The sequence below is a fragment of the Xiphophorus hellerii genome, chromosome 18, assembly GCF_003331165.1.
Source record: "Xiphophorus hellerii strain 12219 chromosome 18, Xiphophorus_hellerii-4.1, whole genome shotgun sequence".
NCBI classification, from domain to species: Eukaryota; Metazoa; Chordata; class Actinopteri; order Cyprinodontiformes; family Poeciliidae; genus Xiphophorus; species Xiphophorus hellerii.
In genome coordinates, this window is record NC_045689.1 from 20,275,073 (window position 1) to 20,301,075 (window position 26,003).

General features: G+C 38.0%; 1 long non-coding RNA gene across 1 annotated transcript; it reads left to right on the plus strand.

Moving 5' to 3' along the window:
* The first annotated feature begins 7,430 nt into the window (after positions 1–7,430).
* Positions 7,431–20,195, plus strand: LOC116737561 (uncharacterized). Its single transcript, XR_004342850.1, has 2 exons — positions 7,431–9,102; positions 14,941–20,195. It is a non-coding gene; the product is annotated as an uncharacterized LOC116737561 (long non-coding RNA).
* Positions 20,196–26,003: the final 5,808 nt, after the last annotated feature.

Consider the following 26,003-nt stretch of genomic DNA (forward strand, 5'->3'; position numbering starts at 1 on the left):
ATGCATAATATGAGGGTACCTTAGGATATAGTGGAGTTGAAAGGAATTGTTGCTTTTTTTAATATCTGAATATGTTTTTCATTAATTCCTCAATTCAAATGCTTGCTGTTGGCTTTCTTGTCCCATCTGCTTACTGGGTTGTGCTGATAAAAGCTTCAGGGAGAGCATTTTATGCTCTGGTTTATCCAAGCAAAGCTACTGAGAATACTTTTATCTATGGTCTCAAAATGGATTTTCCGTGCTGTATAGTTGATCACAGCCTTTAACAACAAAGGAACTTCATTCAGTTGCATCCCTTAAGCTCAATACTGCCGCTAGTGTCTTAAAAGTATGTCTTATCTGCACAGGAAAGATCTTTGCAGGCAAGTCATTTATGCGGTTGCCTAGGACTCCATCTGCTGGAGGAGACAATGCAAGATAAATTAGTACAAATATGTAATTTATTGTTTAACATCCACTACTTATTCTTGCAAAGGGCTGTCTTACTGTATATATATGAATACAGAAAAAATATTCCAATTTTGGGTATGTTTCTATCAAATATTAGCAAAACTATCACAATATTCACATCATAACATGCAGAAATCAACTTGGCCTGTTGGCCAGAAAATCTTAATTAATTTGTCCAAACATGAATGCTAGAAAACAACACAATGAAAAATTAACTGAAACATAATCAAAAATAAACAATGTAAAAATGTAAGACATTACTGTGCGTTCATAACGACAAAAAGCAAAGTAGTTTAATGTTGCATCTAAATTGATCCTAATTTTCCATTTAGATGCAACATTGCCAGATATTGTAGTCCAATAATTAATCATTATGAAAAGCTGTCTTAAATTCTTCTATTAGAATCGTTAAGGTAGAGCTACACATGAAATATTGATGGGAAGCTTTAATATTTATTAATTTTGTCTACAGGATATGCAAAAGCTACAAATGTCTATCCACATGTTTAAATATTTAAGGTCTGTAATGCAGATGTTGTCTTTTAGTGGTTTGGTGGTGGGGGAATCTGTAATTTGCATAGGGCACCATAATGGATAAGCTGACTCTGGTTATTTCAAAGGCAAGTCTAATTGAGAAACTGATAAAGCTGTAATAATGTATTTATTGATCCAGAACTGGTCCAAAGTTCTCTAAAGTCTTGAGATAAAATGCCAACCTCAGGTTAAGTCCACCGGGAACAACAGCACTACTGACCTTAATTTTATATTTTTAATGTACCAAGCCTTGAAACTATTATTTGACAGCAGTTTCATCCAAAGGGAATACGATTAATTATACTGAATACATTGAAGCATGGGTTGTGCTTGATTATCATACCATTCACGTAATACATCTAATAAAAATAATTAACAATTTTAATTTAGAAGATTTTGGAATTTTTAAGGTTTTAGAAAACTAAAGTTTTATATATTTCAGGTAGGAAACAATTTCAGAAAAACACTAACTCTTGCTGGTCAATTTACAAAACCGTTCAAATGTGTTTGGAATATTTTGCAAGCACAAGCAGCAGAAATAATTAGTTTAGCTTTAAATTATGACTATTTTAACGTGTCACTGATACGTTTGATTTCTCAAATGGTAAAAGCTGGTGTGATATGCATGCTGCACATTTAATCTGAAGACTTTCCTGCAATTCAAGAAATCAACACAAGAGAGAGCCACAAGCTCATGTGGAGGTTAGCTGCTGACCCCAATTTGAAGAGCAAGAAAAACGAACTACACCTGTTCTCTGCATGTAAGCGAAAATAGCTCTATATATAAATGTTTGTGTGTGTAAACAACAATTCACAGAAGATGACTTAAATGTGACATTAATTAGCTCTAACATGCATTTGTATGCCCTCCTGTTATGTTCGTTTCTAGGGTACAGCAAAAATGTTCGTGGGTCAATTTGACCCAGGGAGTGTTTAATCATGCAATAGTGTCAGAAACCAAAAAATTCCTCCAAAACATTTTTGTATCTGATTATTAACTCCAATACTAACCATTTCAATCAATATTTGTGCAATGATGTTTTATTATTTCTCAGAAATTAAGGATCAATGACGACAACCTGCTCATTACTCATTTGGACATAAAAAATGGAATTTAGATTTTTAATGTCCAATGAAAAAAACCTAGACACAAAAAAACAATAATTTCCTTGAAGTTGACCTTTGGTAAATTATTTTATATTATACTTTTTTTTTTTTTACCAAAGGGTGATCTTTATAATTGAACTTGAGACACACATACTGTTCTGGGTCAAATTGACCCGCTGATTAAAATCAAGATAAATGAGTCATGCAGAGAGTATTTATGTTTTTCTCCACTTCTGCTGAGTGTCCACTCAGTGTGGGTGGAGTTTGTCCACAGGAACAGAAAAGATTCCCGTCAAAGGTTGTGTGAACACCTGCTTTCTCGCAGTTTCCTAGTGAAGTAAAGAGAATAGTGAGAAAGTGGGCTTGTGTGTGTGGGGTTGCGTGTGGGTGTGTGTGAGTGTGTGTGTGGTGAAATATGGTTCATAACTGCAAGGAAACATATAGAATTGGACATTATAAAATCTTTTTTTGCACTTTAACCTGACTGCCGGGTCAAATTGACCCGAACAGTATCGATGTAAAAAGTAGACCTAGGGTTTGGTACAAATGTGTAAAATGAATAAATTTTCAACTTATGTCTAGAGTGCACCTATTAAGACAAATAGAAAACGTTTCATGCAAAAAAAATGCTTCTATTTATTTTTTTTTAATTTGTAAATTTTAAAACGGGTCAATTTGACCCGGAACATAACAGGAGGGTTAAGACAGTGTAAGACAGTGGATATCTCTGATTCCTTTTACATCAAATAAAGGGATTGGCATGAATAAAGAATGGAATGTCTTTACAGATCTACATCATCACTCTTGCAGTTAGAGTGATAATGTAGCCAACATTTTTGTATGTCTACATAATCTTAAAATCCACTTTCTAATCCGTTTTTATTCTCTTCTAATGCTGCTTTAGAGTGCTGAGAAAAAATGTTTTCCCCAAAATCTCCCAGAAAAATTGAGAGCGAAAACAAGAGAAAAATGAGTTTGGAGGACCAAAGTGGAAAGACCAAGCTTCAACACATGCACAATGTAGATTCACATGGGTGCATAGATTTCCTGGTCTATTTGATTCCTAATCCACTCATATTTTAAAGTATTTATAGGACTGGTGGGAATACATTCTGCAGATTTTTAGTATTCTTCAAGAGGATTTGTGAGGTCAGACAGTGATGTTGGACAAAAAAAAAAAAGCTTGACTCACAGTGTCAAATGAAAACATGTAGATTATAAATATATAACAGAAAAGCAACAAAAAAAGAGAAAAGCTTTTCAGTCTTATTTAATAAAGAGGAAGACAAGGTAAATCATCCTAAAGATGTGCTGTCGGATTAAGGATACGACTTTGTAAGTTTGTAGCAACTTCTTCTACATTATTGCACAATTATGTTTGAAAAAACACAAAGCATTTTCTAATTAAGTTTTATCTATATATCAAGTGAGCAATCATAGCAAAAGCTGTAATTCCCTGCTTGTGAAAGTAAATCTTATTCTTATATTTTATATGAAGAAAGGTGAGAGCATATACGATTTTCAATTTTGATAAAATAAGATATCAGACCAAAAAAGAAATTGAATTAAAAAGAATTAAACAAAATTTGACCTTGTATAAAACAAAATATATGTATATTTTTGCTATCATTATATAGCATAACAATATGAAACTGATTACTTAAAACCGTTTTTAAAAAGTCATATAAATTTACATTTCATCTTGTATTTCATTTTTACTATTATTTGTTTTCTGTACATCATGTTCCTGTCGCCCAATAATTTCCCAGACTCTGGGATTAAGAAAGTACACTTTATGTAATCTTATTTTAAAGTTAAAATACTATTTTGGATTTTATATATTTGTACATCCAAATCCAGAGGTGTCAGGGCCTCATCCCTCATGAACCTCACAGCAAACCACTGTCTATGTCTCACTATTTAGCAGCATGTTTTCAACTAGAAGGATAAGTGGGTCAAGTGTCAATTCTTAAATAAAAAGAAATGAAGTATAGTCAAGTGCATAGATTAGAAAGGAAATGAACATAAAGTTCAAGGAAAAGAGCTTAAAAAAACCCAAAGAAGAAATACAAGCAATAGCACAGGCTTTTAGATTGTGACATTTAGACAGACAGAATATATTTAGATAATATGAAAATTTGCTTAACAAACTTCCTGTTCTAACAAAAAAAAATAAAAAAATCCAATTATGAGGCAGCAAAATATACTAATTATCATTTAATTAAATTCTGACTCATTCTTTTGTTCCTGGTCGGGGCCATAGCCTACAACAGGTAAACAAACTCCTGATAGGAGAAATGAAGCTAGCTGAAAAAGAAGTTATGAACACATTTTTTACAGCTTGGTGTCATAGTGTTGCAAGCTCCCGGGCTGAGTTCTACTGTATATGTTCACTCATACATTAATAATGTGCTTTCAAGGTTAAGACAAGCTAAAACAAATTGCTCAACAGAGAGGGAGATTTGATTCATCACCCTTTCCACCTCTTAAAACCAAGTACGTTACTTTTGTAAGTTATTTTTAGCAAATCCCAAAACAGCTTTTTCAGAAAAAGCACCAAACTTTTTGATTGTGTCACCCTAAGTTTAAACGAATATATTTAGATTAGCACAGATCACATTAAGATCTGAAGAGATTTTTCTAACTAAAATAAAACTAAAACTGCCTACTTTAGGCTATTTGTATGTAGAAAGGCAGCTTACTTTCTGGCTTTTGAGTTGACCCAAGCTCTTATAAAATTCAATTAAAGATTGGGCTCACAGAGGCAGCCATAGTGTAGCTAAAATTGGTTTCTCAACTTTTATTTGAAGAAAAGCAGAAGGATATATTGATTTCATTTTCCAATAAAGTAAGAAAAACTCTTTATATAATGTTATCTCTCACAAAATGCCCAGATTGTTTTATGTGCTTAATAAACTGCATATGATTTCAGTTGCTGAAAGCAAAATCTATGGGGAAATGTTGTCTGGATGGCTACAGGTTACTCAATTATCTTGTCATTAAAACGTTATTAAGGGGCATAAATGTGTGTATGACAACAATTTAGAGGAGGATGTGAAGACTATATTTGTATTGACTATACATCTCACTTGTACCTGTCTGAACATTTTGAGATGTGGCAGTGGTTGTTAAGGAGTGTTAAGGAGCACATTTATTTAATGTTGTTAATACTGTTAATTTTGACAATATGATGAGATTGATATGTGCGTGCATATTAATATGAGCAAACAGTAATGTGTCCATCATAGGTTCAAAACTTAAAATATGATATTTATGTTTTTTATTCTTGTATGAATACATCAGATTTCACCACGTCACTCCTACTCTCATGCGAAGGATACATACAGGCCACACTGGGCTGGCCGGGCTCCGAATAAATTACTAAGCTACTGGCGCCTCATTTAATGTCAAAATATACTTGGAAGTCTGAATAAATGTTTGGGAAACAAGAAGCCCAAGTACCCAAAGTACCACACTGAAATGCTTCAACCAGCGTCAAATTTCTCTGTACTAGAGGACAATTTTGCTCCACCATGAGACCCATTCAACCTGAAATGAGATTTTCAAATATGTTGTGACCAAGCCATGTTGTAATTATCAGCTTTCGATCAAACCTGGGTGGCCACAGAAAGTGTTTGATAAAAACTGGGAAACTGTGAGCTTTGTTGTCTTAATCTGTATGTGAACAAAAAGTTACAGGAAACCCTGGAAATTCACGGGATTTACAATGTCCTTTTTCAAAACGTCTATAAAATTGATTCCTGCTGTCATATGAATATTATCAAAATATATTTCTATTACATATTCCATTCAAATTCAGTGGGGAACAAAAGTCTGAGCACATGAGGCAGTGTCATAGATATTGCTCAGGTATGTATGCATCACAAAACCCTTGCTTCACTTGTCAGGTTGTTCAACTTGATGAAGACATGCATGCATATGAGAGGACATGCATGTGTTTATATGTGTTTTATTCATAAGGCAGAGTAATGCTGTTCCACATGTCCATAGAGCTCTCCTCTCCCCAAGTCTGTCCACTGTGTTCTCGAAGCTTCCCTCAGAGAGGGGGGATGTAACAGCAAGCGTAGGATGGAGGACTAGATGAGAGGGAGGTGGAGAGGAACTGATGGAATATGGGGAGGAGGGGGTGGAGACAAGAGATAGGAAGGGTGAACATATGAGATGTGGAGACAGAGGTACAGGCAGAGGAGGACAAATATAGAGAGAAGCATGGAGGGAAAAGAAGGGAGGGAAATGAGAGCGATGGAGAGGAGGTGGAGAGAGGGAAGAGAGATGCTGCTTTTCAACGATACAGCGCTGGCAGCGAAGGCTGCAGCAGCAGACAGAGAGCGATGAAAGAGCAAGAAATTAAAAAAGGAGGAGCAGTATGCTGTCAAAGAGCGGACAGTGGTTCCATACAGGTAAAACATCAACCAGCAAGCAACAAACCACTCACTGAGGATCTTTTCTATAGTTACAGTATCGATGAATATAATGTCAGAGGGGGCTCTTCTGAATAGGTGAAAGAAAAATTTCCTAGTTGAGGGGCAACCCACCAGCCAACTCATGCATATGCGTTTGTTTCCATCCTCTCATTTGGTTATGTGCCTCTGTCAACAAGCCCTCTCATCTCCTCATTACCCTGCAAACTCCCATGTTCCCTTAACTCTCCATCCATCCACAATCTGGTCTCCTTTCCACCCACACAAAATATCCCTCCTCCTCCACTCTTTTCCTCATCTCCTTCCTCCTCCCCCTCCTCATCCTCCCCTTTCCTCTCTCCATTTGTATCTCCTTTGCTGTCACTTCCACACTTCCTGAGGGCATTTTTATTTTTCATGCACATGCTTCTTCCCCGGTTCTTCTGTTTTCTCTTCAGAGCACCTCTCCGTTATTTTGTTGTGTATTCAGGCAACATTTTCTGTATTGTATTTTTTTCCCCCTGACAGCCACTTGAAGAACCAACAGCAAGCTTTAAACAGATAGGGAGGGAAACAAAGCCATAGCTGCACCAGAGGCTACATCACACACACCCACCCACCCACACAAGACATTTGTTCAGCAAGAGATGAATTCAAAGTAAAACAATTAGCAAAATCGTGGACAAAACAACATCACAAATGTTCAGTCAAACTCCTGTGTCTCCTGGCTTACAATATTTGTATTTTGTCTGTCCAGAGGCAACCCTTGGCTGAATGATGCAAACACATTCCTCTGGTGTCAAGGATGGAAAGACATGCTGAATGAATCCTGATGGGTTCTTAGAGAGATGAGGCACCACCATAAAAAAAAGACAAAAAAAGGAGGGTAGGGGTGTGATAGTGGTGGTAGGGGGGGCATTGCAAGCTTCTGGAAGGAAAAGGGAGGAGAGAGTGAGCTGTATGACTCAGAGCTCAGCAGCGAGGAGACACTGTATTCTGCATGCAAGAGGAGCAGCAGAGGCAGTGCTAAAGGATCGCTAAGGAGGAATATGGAGCAAACACAGAAGGGGCTGGAGCAGAAGTAAGCTGTCACCGGACAGGCAAAGGACAGCTTGAGGATGGAGCCTGCTGTGCTGGCGGGCAGCGAGAAATAGGCCAAGTGAATCAGTTTGCTGGAGGGTGAGTTTAGGAACTTAAGTGTTTAGTATGACTGAAGCTGGCTGAGGGAAGGTTGAGTGAAGGTTTGCAGCAAGGACTGTGGAAAGGGAGCTTCAAAGGTCAAGAGGGCTGTGTTAATTAACAATTTCTTCATTTCCCACTGGAGAAGTCCAGAGTCACTATCTCCCAGCTTGAGGGAGAAGGCAAACCGGAGGTCTGCAAATGAGAGAGAAAGTTTTTTTCCACTTGTCCATAGACACAGGAGACAAAGGTAGAGAAAAAGTGACATAAGCCACACCAAACTTAATGATTTCAATAAGAATACAGAAAGAGTTGAAAAAAGGAGGGTTAATCATCGTGAAGACTGGAAATCTCAACTGTGATACAAATACGTCACAAGGTGTTAAACATTTTTGACAAGCCAATCTGGAAAGAACTTGTGCAACTGCTTTTTTTTATTCTACTGGATTTTTAAAGCTCAGACAACCTGCGTCACACGATGGCCATAAAGAATGCTGCTGCCTAACATTGGCACAAGTTCCCGACAAAGTAGCCAGAGTTGGCTTCTTGGAGGACATTTGGCCAGCTATGAAACCCCTTGTAGACACTGGAATGACTAAAAGAAAAGCTGGATGTTGACGTGGAACAGCAAAATTGAAAGGACGAATCCATTTCCATGAAACAATGTGATCGCCTTCCTCTTTTCTTTGAGGATAATAGAGATGAACATGCTGGACTGAAATGCTACTCTGAATCTCTGTCAGGTGAGATTAACTGATGTCCCTGAGGCTTATGTTATAATTATCTTGTCCTGGACTGATTGGAGCAATTCCTGATCTCAGAAAATGGCCTCATTACAGAGATTTGGCAAGTGGAAGACCTCTTGAGCACACACGCGAGGAGATTCTTTAATCAGCCGTGGTGCAAGGGATCGTTGGACGGGTGGTGAATTTGTGCTTGTTGCTTTTGTCTCTAAGGCAGTTAATGCCACCAGGGTGTTAAGTTAGAAACTGCCTAGTCTCTGACTAGAATCACTTGCATCTCAAGGCGATTACGCAGGACGACACAGTGCCACGCTCTCCGTTCAGCTATGGAAAAACCAGCTGTGTGGTAATGTGGGGCAGCCGTTATGGATTAACTGTTTCCTTTGCACATATGTGGGTGTGACTATCGATTAGTGTGTGTTCACACTGAGCTTTGAAGACGATTGTGTCAGATTGTGTGAGCATTTGCATGGATTCTCCTCACCAGTGACAGACCTGGACCAGAACAGCAGCGGGTGGAAGGGAGAAAGGGAGGCGAAGAAAAAGGAGAAGGAGCAAGCGGAGGTGACAGAAACACAACGGACGAAGAGGGGGGAACCACAACGAAAATGCTCAGATAAAGAGAAGAAACAAAGGACTCTTTGGTTGCCACCCTGGTGCGATGTGTGGTGAGTACACATCACTCCGTTTATGCCACACTTTCATATCAGAGTCCTTGCATAGGTGTCAGTGAGTCATTTTTTCTCAGGTCCGATACAGACGACAGAGCTCAGGGGGTTTATTGGATGAAGGTCATGTAATACTGTAGAAACCTCAGGATGTCAGGGTCTGGAGTGTGACACTTTATTCTTCCACACTGTGATTCAAACTGTTTAATCTAGGTCACATGATGGTGGTGTCCATGGGTCACATGACACTCCTGCCTGGGAGCAAAATGAAGACCAAACATTAGAAAGTCAGAGTGGGAGGATTCCTGAAGGTGTTCACTAATTAATGAAGGGATACGTAGCAAGATGACTGCAATTCCCTAAAATTTCAGGTTTTGACACAAAGTTGTACTCTCCCCTTTCTCAGTCTATCATGAAATCACTCAATCTTACACGAGACACATTTTCCACCCTTTATTGCCCCTTTCCAAGTCATGGGCTCACATGGAACAAGCAGAGCTGTGGCTGAAGAGAAGTGACAGTTGCTTGATGGCCGCTGGCTCTAAATGCTCGTAGAGAAGGCCAGCCGAGCTCGTAATGAGACTGTGGAACATTCTAGTGTCACAAAGATCCCACTCCCACACCATATCTAAATCAGTGGAGTGTGTGTATGTGAGCTTCAGGAAGGGGGGCGGAAAAGCTGGTGCCTCTCTGCTATAGATGCTGAAGGTTACTGCATCTTAGAAGTGTCTTGAAGCAGCTTGTTCTGTGCTTTTGTCTCTCAGTGATCTATGTGAAGACTCCACTCTATTGTTGAGACTTTCTGTAAAGTCAATAGCAGCAGCAATCAATGACTCCAGACAGTACGTCCTCTCCCGGATCATTGCCTGATGAGCAGCTTAATAATACAGCCCAGACAAACTGTTTATGTTTGACCTTCTCATTCTGTCGTCTGGCAGAGCAATAGCGGCACTGTGTACCTTGGAACGTGGCCAGGGTTAAAGAGGTCACGGGTCTTGATAGAAAAAGTCGAACAGTGAGGTTGGACATACATTCCCCTGCAAAAGAATTCACACTCTGAACTTTTTCATCTTTACATTTTTTGAAGTTACAACCACAAACTTCTGTATGTTTCATTAGAATTTGATGTGACACACCAACACAAAGTAGAGCAAAATGTTTTTCTGGAATTACAGTGTAAAAGGTGTACATTTGTAAGGTAAATTCAGATTTGTCTTTATTTGCTGATATGTTTAGTCATTGTTTATGTTCCTTTTTATTTAACCAGATGTGCAGATGTGGAGCTACTTGTGCAAGTAGAAATCTAGGTGATGGGCAAGTCTGAAACCATTTTACAGAGCAAACATGTTTTACAAAGTTTTCTTTTACATTCAGAAATTCAGACTTTAAAGCCCAGACAGTACTCTGCAAGAATAGAGATTTCTTTGCTCTCTTTGAGCTAAACAAAGGAACAAAATTGTTATGTCAGTTCTTGTTTGAGAATTCTTTCAGCTTGTTCTGATGTATATCCTGTGTGGTGTCCAAGACTTATGAAGTGGGTCTGCTGCAGTGGGGAAGGTATCCTGGTCAGTAAGATCTTAGCTCTTACTATTACAATCTCATGTAACCAAAACAAATTGTTCTCTTCCTGAGGAGTGTGTACAGGGCACTAGAAAAGGTGTCCTCCAATAATTTCTTTAAATATTTCCACAATGTTTTTGTAACACAAATGTTGTACATATAACATACCCAACATGCTATGAAAGGCTGCAGCTGGGAAAAGGTCTTATGGCGGGACACGGCACACATTTTAATAAAACTCCCTGTAGTTTCAATAAGCTAGAGGAAGGGATATGAAGGACACTTAATCATTTTCTTGATAAACAATATTCTCTCACTCTCAAGTCATCTAATTCTATACTTGAGCCTTTCACTGTGATAACAACAACTAGTTCTTTGGGATATGTCTCTACCAGTTTAGTTCATCTGAGGACAAAAGCTTCTGCCCATCATTCCTTGTTAAAGAGCTTAACCTGACACAGAATGAAGAATGTCTGCTTTTAAGTCTCACCACTGATTCGCAAATGGATTTAGGTCTGTACTTTGTGCCACTCATAAATATTGAACTAATGCTTTTCATTGGAGTTCTGGATGAATGAGGTGGTTGTCCTAATGGGACGTGAACCTCTGTCTCAGACATAAGTCTTTTGCAGGTTTTAACTTAGATTTTGGTATCTGGTTATTTAACTCCCGCTAACTTTCCATTGACTCTAACTAGTTTACACAAAAACATTCCCAATGGATAATGCTGTAACCACCATGTTTCACAGGGATGGTGTATCCCAGATGATGTGCCTTGTTAGCCGTCTGCCACACAGCTTTCTACATGTTGGCCAAAACTTTCCATTAAATCTCCAAATAGAACTTCCTTCAAAATGTGTGTCTGATTTATTCTTTTTCTCTCAGAGATTGTGTCGATGCATATGGTACCCCAGGCCTTTTATGAATACTCTAGCAATGACAGCTTTTAAGAACGGTTTCCTGCTGCAGGCAAAACTAACTTTTAGGACGAATCTCTAAAAATCTGCCTGTGTGTTCCCTAATAGCAGTGCTCCTAAAAATGTTTGATTTGCTTTCAAAGCACTTTAAAAACTTGAAAAACAAAATATCAAAGATAGGAAACTTTTATTAAATATTAACAAGACTGCAATTTATGGTTCAGTTAAATTCTCAGAGAAACCCCAAACTCCCAACCAAAAAAGCATGTTTCTGCAGAAACATATTCAAGACCATGGAGTTTTTTTTTTGCCCCGAGGCAAACGTTTTATGCCTTGCTTACTATACTACTGCAAATTTGAATCATATTCCGAGTAGATCCATAAACTCATAACTATGTATGCCATCACTAATAATACATAAAGCAAACTGTTTTATTTATGAAGGTTGCTGAGATCACTTCATAACTTTAGATGACTGATTGCACCTGCAAAAAAGTGACAAAAAACCTCCCTGATGTCGTAACTATGAGCATAAATTAAACAATAATATTGTAATATTAGATATGCATTTGACAAGCTGTGAGATTTACATTCATGATGGTTTGTTGCTTCCCATGTGACTTCTCTCTTACAGTTCCGGTAGCACACATTGCAAATAGATGATGTTCATAGAAATCATATTGGGTATAATGTGATCTGACAGGAAGAAGAGGCAGAGTGGCTATCTGCTCCAACCATGATGAATAATATGCATGAGTTTCATGGGGCAGAATGCTTGCCTTTGCATAGTCAGTGGGGAAGCTAATGAGGAATTCCCCTGTTTCTACTGCTCTGCACAGTACCTACTCTCCTTGTTTAATTCAAAACCGGCTAAGCATACTCCCAGTTTGTCATAAATAGGCAAAATTATGCAGGACTAAGTCCTAACAAGCAATGTTGCTTAAACCTTGTCATTATTTCTGAAGAAAAATAAATAAATAACATTTAAAAAATGCTGAACCAACTTAGAGCACAATCTGTTAGTAGTCATACTGGAAGAAACATGTAAACCAAAAAGCATATCCAATAACTGCTTACAAATGCTACAAAGATAGCCACTTTCTGTTTGATGGTGAAAGATTAATGAAGACGTCCTGTGGTGTTTTGTAAATGTCATTTAAAATTATAAACATATAGGTTGATATTTATACAGACTGTCATGGAGGGTCACTCACCACAGGAATCTGTTTAAAAAAATGTCTTGCATTTTTTGCTTTACAGTAAATTTTTAATAGTTAAAAAATAAAAGGGAAATAGGCTGGAGCAGAATTATAACATCTGACTGCTCCTAATTACAGTAATGAAGACGAGTCGTAGAGGCTTGACTATACGGGTTGTCTTGAAATATTAATTAGAACTGACTTAACGCTTGAGTTGCTGCAATTCATTATGATGTGTTTCTGAAAAGAAAGGAGAGGGGAGAGAGTAGGAGAGGAGAGACAGTGTGTTGGTCCAATATCTTGATGCATATTTGATGCAGCACTGGTCCAGTGTTGAAGCCTGTGCCTGGAGGGGAGTGTAGAAGTCAAGATACATGTATGGCGTACAGTCTGTATATGTCCAAAAATCTATGTATTCTCAAGAATATAAAGAAATCTTTACATAAGAAGGACTTAACTAAAGCAAAAACAACTGATTTTTAAAAAAAACAGCAGGTGAAGGTGATTAAAGGACATAATTTTGAAAATAACGTTGACAAGCGATTTCATCTAGCCAAACTTTGACGCAGAAGGTGTCATGTTAGGCTAAAGTTTGAAAAGGACCCAAACACACAGACTGACTGTGGCAAAATTGACTATTGTATTATTGAAATGACTTTCAGATGGGGACCCACAAAAGGACCAGAGCAGGGAAAAGGCAAAAACAGACAGTTTATGTCATGGAAGAAACAAGCAGGAAATGACAAAACATGAGGGGCTTAAATACTGGGGAGTTTGATTACAGACAAAAGACAGGTGGTTGATTGGGAACAGTGCAGCTGTGAGAGAAACACTGTAGGAAGATTGATAATAAAGCACAAAGGGACTAAAAGGATCCAGAACAGCGACCTCAAACTCCAGTCCTCAAGAGCCGGTCTCTTGAGGACAACCTTTAGGTGTCTCTTTGCTTCAGGACACCTGGCTCCAATATTAGCTCATTAGCAGAGCTCTGTAGAGCTTGACCACATGCTAGTGATGCAGTTTAGCCATTTAATTCAAGCGTGTAGAACAAGGGGGGGAAAAAATCTAAAAGTTGCAGGACTCTGGTCTCAAGGACTGCAATTTGAGATCACTGATCTAGAACTAAAAGGGAAAAAGCCTGACAAATAATTCAGGACAATGTTTCCCAATGCTGGTCCTTGAGGCACACTGCCCTGCACGTTTTACGTGTTTCCTTGCTTTATGACAGATTAACAAGTAATTGCTGAACTGCAATCATCTGAATCAGGTGGCAGTAATGCTGGTTAACATTTTTTGCCAACCGCCAATAAAAAGAAGAAGAAGAAGAACATGCAGGGTAAGGGCACCTTGAGGACCAGGGTGGGGAAACAGAGATTCATTTAATACAATTCCAAATAAGGCCATAACATAAAATGTGGAAAAAAGTGAAATGCTGTGACTACTTTCCAGATTCACTATAACTTACAGGTGAAAAACGGTGGGACTAACATTTAGCCATTATTTTTGTTTTTTGGAGGCTGGTTAATGAAGCATAATGAGAATGAATAAGACTTTGTAGACTGCAGGGAGTGATCAGATTTCTTTGTGTCAAAAAATGAGGGAGCAAGTTTGTACCCCCACTTTGCTATTCCACTTGCTCCATTGTTCAGGCATCTATGATCTCATCTGCAGGGCAGCGACATGAACAGAACCTTCAAGAACTTATTTAGAGTGCAATACTTCAAGTTTTTTTTAAAAGACATGTACTTTTTAAGAAACTTTAATATGAAGTATTTAAAATTTCTTTGACAAAACTATGCTCTATTTGTAAGAAAAGTTGGAGGGTTAAAAATATTGAATGAAAACAACAGAATTCAGTGGTTATGGAGGCTTTTAAAGGCTTGACAACCTGAGAGAAGTATGACAAGAAGAAATGTTTATTTAATCTTTTTATTTTTTTCAGATCAGATGTTTCTACGTAGAGTCAGCCGGACATGTTTGTTAATGAAAGTCATTCTTTCTCAGAAATATTTAACCTAAGTTCTCTTTCTCTCTCTTCTGAATCAATTTGCTTTCCTTTACTTCATCTATATCCTCCTCTCCTTTCTTTGCCACCTCCTACATATTTCTTTTTTTACCAACCCCACTCCCACCCACAACCATCATCCGACTGTCCCCAACAGGCACTGTGCCCTCTGGTGGTGGGGTTCTGTGATGGTAACCATGATACCCGGCAGCCACTATGTCTGCAGCGCTCACACCAGAGAGGATGACTCAACTAATGACCGCGAAGAGCGAATTTTAGCTGTGCTGGGCATCATTGGAACCATCCTAAATCTGTTAGTGGTTATATTCGTCTACATCTACACCTCCGTCACCTGAGGCTTCCCACAGGACCTCAACGAAAGATGCTGGTGCCAAAGCCTCCTCCTGCCACTGCATCCCTGCCTCTGGAAGTAGTCATATACTTTTAGAGGGTTGCTTCACTGGCTGTTGACATGCAAAGTTTAGACATCTGCAGGAACACTAACTCCACTACAGCATGTAGGGCAACTATGTGGTGTTAAACCAAAACTGTGTTTTCACATTTTATAAATATTCACATCTCTAATACTCTAATAATCAAGACTGATTAAGGAAAAACAGGTTTTTGACTTCACAGATTTTTGTTCTGAAATCTGACTGTGAGACCTAATCTTTGCTGTGGAAATGCTAAGATTTGCGCTTTTTTGTGTGTTTATTTTTGAAAGAGTTGAGATCATCACTGCCAATAGAACTGCCAGCCAATGTTACAATTGAGCAACAGGAGAGCTTTGAGCTAACGCAAGAAAATTAGAAGTTAACACCATTACGTTTGACCAAAATCTAAACCAGTAGCAGAATGCTTTGAGTCAAATAGCACCTAAACATTTCCTCAAACTGTACATTTGTGTAATTTAAAAAAAGCATAGCCATTCCAAAATATCCATTCCTTTTCATTTGGAGGAGTTCAAGAAGATAGTTTTACATGGAACTGACGTGTCCGCACCCGAGCACACCTGAGGAGAGATTCCTGGCTGTGCTGGGAGTTATTGGAATTGTCTTAAACTTGCTACTGCTTATCTTTGTGTATATTTACACCTCCATTTGATGGAGCTTTGTAAATACGTATTTCAAGTCGTCTTCTTATGGTGGGTTATGAGATTACTTGCACATCTTCAAATCATTCAAATTTTCATATTGCAACCACAATTGTAAATTTTAAAAAATAGCTTGGTTCATAAGTAACATCAGGTGAATTTTATGTGGACTTGAGCTAATATGAAAGTGTTGGGTATTTTAATGAAACAGCAATGACATACAGAGTGCAAGTAAAGGAGCTATTTTTAGCAGTTAGACACTTTCTTTGTTTGGACTTCTCTGTGTCAACCTATTCTCTTCAGTTTGTATTTTTATCATCCAGAACTTCATGTATGATCGGTAAACTGTTTACCTATGTTTGCATTGCCTAAGTGAAATATTTTTTCACAAAATTGGATCAAAATTGGAGTAAACGCTAGTTTTCTATTTCTTCTACAGGCTTACTGACACTGAAATCAGACAAAAAATAAAAAAAATATAAAAGGAACAAAATACTGTTGGTGATTTGATCCATGCAGAAAACCTGCATATCATTGAAGATCACTCTGCTAATGTTGGGTGCCACAGAGTGATGGATATTTTTATGCTGTCATGTTTCTTTGATTGGATTAGAAAACCAGACATGGAGGAGCAGCATCGGAGAATAAACTTGAAGCAAAGCCACTTGGATTTAGACAACAGAGTGTTTCGGCTGATCTCAAACAGCTACTATAACAAAGTCGAAGAGGAGCGGCAGGCAACGTCTGAAAAAGGAGGACAGAAAAATGCTGTAAATGAGTCCACTGTTTGTTGCAAAACTAACGAGGGGGTTAAGAACCCGTTTCACTATGCTGGAGCGACATACCTAAACAGATGTGAGTTTAGTTTTAAGCAGCGCATATCTAATGTTGAAGTAGACCTAAACACAGCTGACAGGAAAGCAACACAGACCGGGCTGAATATACACTTCATCCTGGTCGTTCTTTTCTCCACTGAGCTAATACCGGAAAAGACATAATAACTCATCCTTCCCTGCTGCTACTTTACAAACTGTTGTTAAGGAAACAGATACACACAAAAAAACAACTGCCCATGTGTCTATGTGCAATTTAACATGTTGGCTCATGTGAAAAAGTGTTAAGATTTTTGAGTAATTCTGTTAAATTGTTGTCACGCAGTGTAGTGTCTCTCTTCAATTTCTCCTTTGAGTTTCTTTGGTTTACAAATCCAGAGACCAGAATCCCAGCGTGGAACGATGTTTGAACTGAAAGTGACAACAATATATTTTTATAAGGTGTTGAAGGTTCAAATGGGAACACCATCGACAAAGAACATTACAAATATTCATGTGAATGCTTAGAACATATACATTTAGTTGTTTAACTTTAGTCCAAAAAACCTAATGCATCTATTTTATACATTTGAATTTTCATAATATTCAGAGGTAAATTTCAAAAGATCTCTTCCACATTTGCAAAGTCTGGAAGATCCTCATAGATATACTGCCTGTGCCTCATTTGGATTTACTTCTATGAACATGTGGTTGGTTGATTACTTGTATAATTACTGCTGCTCTGTTCAATGTTAAATTTGAAGCAGCAGAGTAACAAACATAAATGTCAGAAAAACTAAATTTTTCATTTCACTCTTAAGCTTTTAAGCCTGAACAATGCCTAAAAATCCTGAAATCATGCAGTTAGATCTTTACATAATAATCAACATGAATGCCCAATTAATTTAGGGCTTTCACTGATTTTTATTTGAACAGTTATTTAACCAACCTGTAATCTCACATGCAATTTTAGTGATTTTTAAATGTTTGGGTGCACATACACTAGATTTAATTCATAAATGTACCTCAGTAATACGTCTGGCTGTGGCCTCTGGCATAATTTATGTCAATAGTTGTTCATAAGGAAATCAGGAACAAACAAGGAGTATGCCAATCATGAAAAATGTTACAGTATGCAAGTAACTCGAGATAGTGAAGTGTGGTAATGCTCTAAGATGTAGTGCTGAGCAAGAAAGAGGCCTCGTCTGCAAAATACCTTAAAGCATGAAAGCAATTTGCGTCTGCCCAGATGGATGAGCCAGAGGCCTAATAGAGAAAAGCTTGAGAGACTAAAGGTATAGAATGATCAAAGAGAGTTTTAAACCCCCTAAAACAATGTACCACCTCTTAAGTTTCAAAATGACAGCCTTGTAGGGTCGATGTAGCTGACAGTGGTACTAATGCATTCTTTGATTTTAGCTCAAATCTTCAAAAAGATGACTGAAACTCTGACACGGGATGACAGTCCCAAATGCACAATCAGAACGTTCTTTATTGTTATAGTCAGCCAACATTAACCGTTTTGAAGTGCCCAGTTTTGAACGCTGTTAAGAGTTGGTGGATTATGTTCAAAGAAAACTAGGAAGGAAAACAATTTATTCAAATTCTTTTTCAAAGTTAAATGCTCAAATAACCAGAATTATGGCAGACGTTTGTTTCAGAATACAAAAAACAAATGTTATTGCTCTGCAACACACTACTGGACATTTATCCAAATATTAGTGTGGGTGTATGAAGAAACATTTAAACTTCTATGTATAATTTCAACTCAATGTGGATTATTGAACATCAATGCAAAAGTCAGACTTGAGCTGCTAATACTTTGAAAAAATTGTTCCCTATTGAAATAACAAACAGAAAATAATATTCCAGGAAAATCAGCAAAATTAGCATAACACTCATGCTGATGATGTGGATATAAACTGCTGATGAGGAAACTAAAAATCATAACGCTTTGAAATCAGTCCTTTGAAATGATACGTATAGATACTGTATGTTTATGTTGAGATTGCTTTTCAATGTGGATTCAATTTTTGTATATTAGGATAACCTTGGCTAAACTGATTCACACTGAGATTACCAGTTTGTTTGGTCAATATACTGCCTTTAAAAATAAGCTAAAAGTTCTCCACTCACTAATGTTTCAGATCGATTAGACCATCAGTATAACTTTGATGAGCTTTTCATCTTTTTAGATCACTTTGTAAGAAAGCTCTTCCTTTCAAAATGACAACATAACCTATTCATGCGTAGGAACAACATGCTTCCAAAAACATTTACGCTTCCAATAATTAGCATAAAGCAAATAAAATAAAGGATCTTCCAATAGACTTCAAAAACAAGATCTGCTTCATTTTTATAACAATATTGATGTTTCACCTTGAGCACTTTGAACTTTCAGTTCTTGAATTATCAAAAGAGATGGAAAATTCAGCTTAAAACTAACATACAGTATGTAACAAAGTAAAGCACTCCACTCTAAAAAATTATGTAGCAAAAAAGAATCGTTGCACCTAATATTGCATAAATATCTGCATATTGATCACTTTTAAAAGCTGATTTATTACCATGGCTGCGTCTAAGCTGTATCAAAATGCAGTTCAAGTTTTCCCTGGGGACCAGTTTCAATGTGTGCTCTGTGGACCAATAAGAGGAGAGAGCCCTGAGGGTGAATCCTGACCATCTGCTGCCCAAATAGACAGACACCATGTGAACGCAGACACCCACACGCACACACAGCATGGGTTTTTTTTTTTATCAACTAAAATCCTCACTTGTCACTATTTTTTTTTACTATGCATGAAACCTTTTTCTCATGTACCTGTATTTTACCAGAAAACCTAGAAAGAAGTCTAAAAGTAAAAAGGATGTAACCAAACTAAGCAAGCCTTCTCTTGATGCATGACACGATTTTCATTTTCAAAACATTTTGACACTGACTGCACGAGGGAATTTAGACAACCAAGTTGTATAATATTCATTAATGCTGAAATCTGGCAAAAACAAGTGCCTGGTGGGAAAAATTTGGCCATAATAGATTCCTTTTAAAAGTAAATACTATTTTCTGCATTCAGCCTCACATCTCCACCCAGAGGAAAAGCCTTGATATGCATGACAATTTCTGTCATCTTGTCATTTTTCATTTAAATGCAAACTATTTTATTAGTTTATCAGAAATGGACAAATAATGAAAGGTAGATGATATTATCCATTTGCCAAAGTTTTATATAATAATCCGATTTTTAAAGTGTTTTTCTGGTAGATGAAAGATGTCTGCAATAACTACCGGATTGTTTACGTTTGCCTTCGTGAGCAAGTGATAAAAACTAATTTATTTGCAAAAAGGAGAATTTATCAGATGACTTGACAACATGCCGCTGTTTTTTGACTAAGCTGACAAAGAACAAATGTTTTGAGATTTGATGTACTTTCATATGTAAAGGTGTAAATATGTACATGTATAGTTACAGAGATGTCCATAAAAATAAAAATTATTCTGTCAAAACAGCCTGTTTGAATACATCTAATTTATAGTCATTTCATTTTGTTGTTGGCTGTTTCTCTGACAATATTCAGCTATTGTGACAACTTGAGTATGAATGTTGCACCATGTATTTGGTGCTCAGTAACACCGACACCTTTTAAAATCTAATAGGATGTAAATCCCTTTTAAGCTGCTCAAGCAGTGCATATGCTGCTCTTTACACTTATATGCAAGTTGTCTTTTTAGGCCTACTGGCCTAAATAGACAACTTGGCGTTGTTGTTATTTCACACCACCCACAGACGGACTGGAGACAACTTATGGAAGTTAATTGATTCGTTCTGTATGCTACTAATCGGTGTTATACTGTTTGGGAAGTGGTAGAGATTGTGACTTTGGTTTAAGAGTCGGAGTTGTGTTGCAAAACCAAAGACTTAAGATTTGACTCACTCTCTTGGCTGAGAGCAATTCCGGTCCTCAAGAAGAACTACGCTGCATATTTTAGATGTGTCTCTGTTCCAGAACACCTGATTCAAATGACTGAATGCACTTGATGGCACGATGGCCATCAAGTGCTGCAGAAGCCTATAAATCACCCATTTATTGAAGTCTGGTGTGTGGCAGACCGGGCTTTCTCGGTTGCTATCCTCTGAGAAAGGACCTCAACTTTCTCAGAGATGCGGCCTGAGAAGGTTGCTCTTTTGTATGACAGCTAGAGACCTCAGCTCTGACAGGTTTGACATGCATATTCTTCTGCGAAAGTGTACGCTTTATTTATTCGCAATTGATAATCATAAAATCTGTTTAACATTAAATGACTTCAGAATGTTTTGTTAGAACAAAATAAACTTAGCTTGCCTCCAACATCATGTTCTCTTAGAATGAGGATAAGAAAACTCTCCAAGTCCTATTTAGTGAGGTATTTTTTAAAGAAGTCGACAATATGAAGTGCCTGGATTTGAATCCTGACCTGGGGTCTTTATGCACGGAGTTTGCATGTTCTCCTTTTCCATGGGAGACATCTCAAAGAGGTAAGACTGGATTTGGACTTTGTTGTAATTTGAGTATTAAGCTCCTTTTGCACTGCACCGCTGGACCCGGGTCGGCCCGATCGTTGTTGCATTAGCACTTCCAGTCCGGTACCATCGACCTCCCTGGAACCTGGAGAGCTGTGGTTGCAATCGGGCTGGCCAGACAGGGCCAGTTTGGAGTTAGCTGTTGATTGGTTCATTGACTGCGGGGGCGGGACAAAGATCAGATCTCTGGATCAGAGGAGCACTAGACTTTCTCGATGGCTGTCATTTCAATGTGCTGCATCAATAAATTCCCGTCATAATCTACCGTATTCTTACCCTACACTGGGATTACAATCGCCTCTTCAGCCACAGATTTTAATGGTAAATGTAAATAACATTTCTCTAATTGAACCGATCAGAAGTCGGCAAGGCTGTGAACGAGGAGATTTCCGCATCTGGCGTCACTCCAGCCAGGAAATCCCGCCTACTGCAGCGGTAGTTCAGCTGGCTGCAAGTCCTGCTCAGAGACAACATTCAGATGAGATTTTCTTTTCGTTAAATGTAAAGCTGAGGGAAACATTTACCTCAGCTTTACATTTAACGAAAAACAAATCAAAAAATCCCATCCCATTTTTTCTGTATGAAAAAATGGGACGGGAGACCCAAGAAGAAAACTGTTCTGCGGCTGCTGGGGAGATCACCGGGGTAGCTTTAGCAATAATTCGATTTAAGTGACTTATCCTGCTCAATGCAAAACGACCAGGGCCATAGCACCAATAGGACTGGGTCAAACGGAGCTGGGCTGGGCCAGGCCGGACCCTGCAGTGCAAAAAGGGCTTTAGTCTAAACCGAGTCCCCAATCCAGGCATCGGGCGCCGGTGTCCTGCAGGTTCTAGATGTGTCTCTGTTTCAACTTGAGATTGAAACAGAGACCAGTTTAATTCATTTTAAGATTAAACTCTGTAACAACTAGTAAGCACGTTCCTATGGCATGGCCTTTGATCTCCTCCATTCTAACACAAGCAAGTTGCAAACATAACACCTTCAGGCCCTCCAATATTTCCTCTGGAGACTGCAGTCATTCATCTTTTCCACCCACACTCACACAGTATGACATGTGCCACAATAAAAACAGTTTCATCACTTATGGCATTAACTCTTTCATCTCTGGGAGGTTTAGATCAGAACCTAGATCATCTCATGTCTGTGTAGCAAAACCCTGCACATAGAACCCCATCTGTGAGCTCCACACAGCAGTGAAGTGATCTGTGGAGATAGAGCGATTACTATGACAAATGTGAAGAAAGAGCGCTGAATCCTTTTACAAAAACAATGACACCCCCCACTGCTATGTTTTAATCTGTAAACACCGAGCCCCCCACGGCTGCTTATGATCTCTCTCTAAGTTCCCCCGTGTCCCTTGATTAACGCACAACAAACGTTAATGTTTTACTATGCAAATTATACAAAGCATTTTGTGAAAATAAAATTTTGTTAGTTTTTGTATTTTTAAAATCCAACTACTGAGCATACAGACTGCTGCTGCCTTACTTGTGACAGAATGGGACATTCTTAGGAGCTCAGTGAATTGCAGGAAGGTACCATGACTGGACATCACTTAAGTCCAGTTTGGAAATTTTCTTACAATTACATATTCCAACTGTTAGTAGTACTACATCAAAGTGGAAGCAAGGCAGCCCTCTAATCAATATAAAATATGTAAACAATTACTAGAAAACCATCACCCTGTGCTTGTGGCCAGGCAGCCCCGGGCATGGAGCCAAATCAAAAGCCACCACCGCTCTTTTCAACAATGATTTTCCAAAATGTGAAAATAGAGTCTCTAAAGCAAAAAAACAGAGATGAGTGGAATGAAACAGAGGACTGCCAATTGAGAGAGGAAACCAAACCAAAACTGAAGGCAGACATTTGGCTGCATGAGGACGGCTTAAACCAACTAACCAAAAGCCGACAGGATTCAGGTCTGTCTCAAACGTCGAAAGGAGGGTCATTTTCCTGTTTGGAGCTGCCAAGCTCTTGCAGTCATCATTTTTCTTTGTTCTAATTGGTTTCTTTTCTGAATATAACTGTGTCAAAACTTTATTCATGGCAATCTATACATCTGTTCTTATAGTTCACATTCATTGTTAAATGTTCTGTTTAAGTTTTTTGTTGTTGTTTTTTTGTTTTTATGAAGTTTGCCTTTTATTTTGCATTTACAATTGTTTTTCTTTTACTTTTACAAATAATACTCACAAACGAACTAAAACTATTTCAGTTTGTCTGATTTTTATTTGATATAATGGTGGTACCATCCAGAGCCACCAGACGAACATTTCCAACATGAGATGAATTTTGGATGAAGGAATTTTGAATCTCCTTGAGGGAGAGAGGACTGAAACCCATTATTTTCTCTGCTGGGGAGCCGTGCAGAGGCATTTAATCACTTGGATTGTCAAAGCAAAGCTCCTTTTTCCTTTGAAATATAGTCCATCACAGAATATGTGCTAGCAAACTAGATTATTAGATAGAGAAACTGTGGTGTATGTAAAAAGGTGTAGAAGAGCGGTCTCCACACCTCTTTACATACACTGCACAGCCCTGCAGGAGAACAGCTGCTCCGTCAGAGAAAATATGATGGGCCATTTTACATATTTAGCTGTTTAAAAGCAAGAAACTGAAGGGCTGTGATCAAGTGGCAGATACGCTGCAAGAGACCTAAGCTGGGTTAAAGCAGAAGGGATGTCGACAAACATCGAAAATACGTCATTGTTTTGATTTTTAAAAAATGTTCCCTTAACTCATCCGGGTTGATCTCTGCTTCCTTGCTCCTCTGGTTTGTTAATCCCTTGTTTTATCTAAGCTGTCTTGAATACAACAGAAAACAAGATTATCACCCAAAGTGGAGGCTTAGCTTAAAGCAGTTGCTTTGGCAAACCTGATTTGTTGTGTGCAGCCATGTTCAGCCAGCCATATAAACTAACAGTGTGTCCTGCGGCTCCCCATGAGAGACCCACTGACCTGGCTAATATGGAGGCTGCCCTCTGAGCACCACAAACACACACAGACCTATACGCATTATGGTAGGCTATTAAGAAAGGACCTGAATCCTGCTAAAGTTCATAATCCAGTCTGATTTGACAACTTAGTGTCCTCCCTGTCTGCTCAGCGCTAGCCTCCGCTATGTACTGCAAACATTTATGTTCCCTCCTCTGTGCCCTGGTGAATTGTTTGCTCTGTTACTATTTTAGACTTTGGTTAGATTGCCATTTCAAGCATGAACCCCATTCCTTATATGTGAGCCTAAAGCCACTGTCAGCAGAACAAGAGAAGATGTTTTTTTATAAACAGTAAGATATTATGTCCTACTTGCCTGTTGAGCGTGAGAATTTACCCCGGAAGTGCAGCCAGTCTTAAAGGAACAAATCAACCATTTCTTTGTTCATATTTCTAACTTTGAGAAGACTGAACTTTCTGCTATAGTAGTTTACACTTAACTTACATATAAATAAAAAAAAATTGACTAAAGGAACACAATTGTTCAGCGTGCCTGATTTAAAACATAAACATGATGTTCAGTAGTGATGCTGACTTGGTTATTAGTGCTAATGAGGAAGAGATGTGATTTAAGCAGAAACCAGGCCTGTTCCAGCCTGTTCTCTGTCACTCTTACAGGACAAGGAAAGGAGTTTGCATGTACATCTGAAAAAAGAAACAGTAGCCAGACTCTGCAACCTGGTTGTTAAACAGGTTCAATAAATTCGGGGACAACTGAAGAATATCCCAACTCTAATCAGAGAGTCCATGAACATTAAATACTACGATTTTGTTTTTCTTTGAAATTTAAATATGCTGTGCCACAGAGGTTCTTTATTTCTTAGCCGCTCATCAAGTAAGGTACAGGTATCGTGATCTTGACAAGTAAGAAGATGGATGCAAGAAAACTGTCTAAACTTTCCAATATCTGTAGTCGGAGCATTAATTAAAGACTTTTAAAAAACTGGAGCAAACGTGGACGGACAAAGACCCAAATTAGTCTTGACACAACACACAGTGAGGCGTTCGTAAGGGAAGTAAAAGCAAATCTCTAAAGCTCATTGGTAGAGAGTGAAAGTAATTTCTTTTCAGTATGAGACTATGCTACTTTAATAAAAGATTAATTTATATTAATGTTTCTTACACAACTTTACCAGAAGTTGCAATGAATGAAGAACATACTGTATAGCAATTAAACTGCAACTTTTGGATTACTGAATTAAAAAAATGGCTTACAGTCAAAAAAGCAATTATGCTGTTTTCAGTGTCCAGGCACTCCAAAAAGATTTCGCTGGAGGAATACAGTCTGATTATGTTTCTCTGTTTACAGGGGGGAAAAGTTCTCATTTGCCTGGGCTCGTCAGTGCTTTGGTCTGTTTGTTGCGTATTCTATGCTTGAAATACGATGTTGTTGAATTTGAGAAATATTGAGTTATACACTTATTTGGAAACTAAATGTATTTATTCATTTCACTTTAGTTATTTTAAGCATTTATTTTAAATGATCACATTAAAACTGCAAAAATTTGTCTGTAGATTTGAATTTAGAAGGTGGGTTTTAGTTACGTAAGATTTCACTGAGATTAAAACGCATTTGTTATTTATCTCTGCAGGTTTCAATTAAATCTAAATTTCAGAGAAGAGTCACATGTTTCACAACTATTGGGTCAAAAGCTTGCAGTGTGTTATTTTTCTCAGTTATTGACTTAATTTTGCTCTTTTGATCTTTTTTTTCTTAGTCGCTCAAAAAGCCTTTAAAGCCTGAAGCTCAATCAGCACA